This window comes from Elaeis guineensis, chromosome 8 (assembly GCF_000442705.2).
Source record: "Elaeis guineensis isolate ETL-2024a chromosome 8, EG11, whole genome shotgun sequence".
NCBI lineage: Eukaryota > Viridiplantae > Streptophyta > Magnoliopsida > Arecales > Arecaceae > Elaeis > Elaeis guineensis.
The window spans coordinates 20,829,998-20,832,629 of NC_026000.2; positions in this window are offsets into that span (position 1 = coordinate 20,829,998).

The window sequence follows — 2,632 nt, forward strand, 5'->3', positions numbered from 1 at the left end:
AACAGCTCGCCTGCATCTTTTGCTATGCTGCCTCAAAATAATTGATCCACTTAGAAATTTCTTTCCTCATTCAAAAACTCTCAGTTCTGGGTTTTTGCTTTGTTGTTTGCTGCCCTTGACTGATTCCACGGTCACTACATCTTTGACTGGTTTTTAATTGGTAAGCTTGCTTGGATTGTCATGGCATTGGCATTCATTCCTACACTTGGTTCTGACTATGAAAGTCATATTTTGCCTTGAGTTGGATCCTCTCTCCTGCCTGAGGCCCACTTATTCTCATTCACCTTCATATTACTTTGACTTTAACACTGGATTGCATATCAGAGCTGCATTCACAGTCCTGCCATCATTGCCTTGGTGGTCTAGAGAGTGACTTTTGCACTTGCACCTTTAACACCTGCACCAGACAGCCATTAGGCTAAGATGCCTGTACCAAGCCTTGGCTACCTTCTCCATCATACTCAACATCTGCTGATGGTCCATTTCCTTTTGCATGGTGCTCTCAGGACTGATTACCTATGTGCCATTTTTCATGACTGTAAGTGGCTTGCATCCTACTAGCAATGTCTATTATCAACATTTGTCAATCTACATTGCTGCAAGTTGACTTCACCAGCTAGCCTAATAGTGTCAGTCAACTACATCAATTGAAGCTGGAAATGAAGATGGTGCTTTCATTTCTATCTGAAATTTGATAGGCATTATGTTCTCTTTAGAGGATTATGGGTTTCCTATGAAGAAACTATCTTCAGCACAATCAACTTTCACGGTAAACAAGAATGAAGAAGCATGAAAGATGTGGTGAAGTATGTATTATAAGGAGTATGAACTTATGGGTTTTGCATCATATAATGAACTTATAATACATAATTAGACCAGCACATTACTTCAATTATTTGTTGCATTTCAAGGTAAAACACAGGGTCTTCATAAGTGCACCGTATGCACAGCATCTTGTATTCCCTTTGATCCCTGTGGTCTATGACCCAATGAAGAAGAAAAGGGTTGCATATTCTAAGCCAGAAATTGCAACTTTACGCTCCCCGATACTTAAAACTGAGAACTTAGAAAATGTAACATATAAGGGAAAGGCAGGTAATGATGATTGGTTTCATATTATCTAGTGCACTCTGCAAGATAAGGAGTGGTGATGTCAAGCTGCATTCTTTTCATCTATTTCTAAGTACTGGTTAGGCTGCTGGATGGTCTGCCACCAGAAATGGTTCAAGCTTATTGTGACGGTCTGATAATCAGTGTCGCTTTCTCAGAATGACCAGAGTTGCCTTCCCCATGATTTCCTGAACAATGGTGACCTTGAGTTATGTCTAGCTCACAGTACTTCCCCTGGCAGCCACATCTTGTGAGTGCTGCAACTTCCTCGAGTCAGTATGATGCCAACTACTAGCATTTCCAGAATATTCCAGGTGGAAAGATAATCATCCCAGGACAACAATCAACAATCAAAGGAAATACTATGAAATTCAGTTTTTACACCAATGGGAGAGATAAGGCATATTGTTTCTACTTTATCATATTTCATATGGTAATCACATTCATTAACACCAAAAAACAGCAATGAATCATAAAGAAGAAAAGATTGAATTGCATCAATATGGTTGCAGATTTTTTTTTTTTCAATGTGTTTAGCAGAAAATTTACAGGCTTTCAGAGGAAATTAGATTCTAACAGTGGGACTAATTTCAAGATAAAAAATGGAAGAGCTCCTAATATCAACAGTATCTGAACTAGCTTGCCATGTAGAAAGTAATGATAGAAAAGCAATGCAAACATACTTCCAACTGGATTCAGAGGAAAAAAGAAGCACCATACATTATTTTGGTCATGCAAAAGAGATAATATATTCAATAAAACACAAGGCTACACTGATAAATGAAATAATGCCACTATATGGACTGATTTTCTATTTCTTGCTCTTCCAAATGCAGTTTTACATGCACTGGAACCAAATGATCCAGCACAAAGTTGGAAATTATACAGTTGAAGGCTCCTTTTGATTAAGACAACTAGACAGGGTGGTATGAGCACACTTGCACATTGTATTTGTATAAAATGATGGTGCTCCAGCTCCATCCACTTAGATGCAGTGAAGGGCCCCTCAACCTCAGACAAGGCCCATGTATGTTCATAATTGGGCTTTGAAAATCGAAGCCTGAAACACTGAAAGCAAAGGACAGAAAGAGAAGAAAAAAAGGCAAGCTAGAATTCGAGCCATGTCAAATGAGACAGTGGCGGCAAAAGAGTATTGGAGATTAAAATGTCTTTAGATTATTAAGAAAAACAAAAAAAACTGAGCCCTGAACAAAAGCCTGCTAGAGTACAAATGATTCCATGACTTGCCTGCAAAACCTAACGAAGCACGTCAACCAGCAATAAATACCCTTAAAAAAAAAATTATGTTTCCCTTTTTACTATCTCCTTCCTTCAAACAACAATCATATAAAAAGAAAAGGAAAAAGAAAATCAAGTAATGTTGCTGCATTTGCTACTTCTCCTTGCTATGTCTCTCTATTTCTGACCTTTAAATCCCCCCTTCTTAACCCATCCCCAAACCACACCTTTAAAGAAAAGATTGGATTCACAGAATTTGATGACAATATCAGCGGAATAAAAC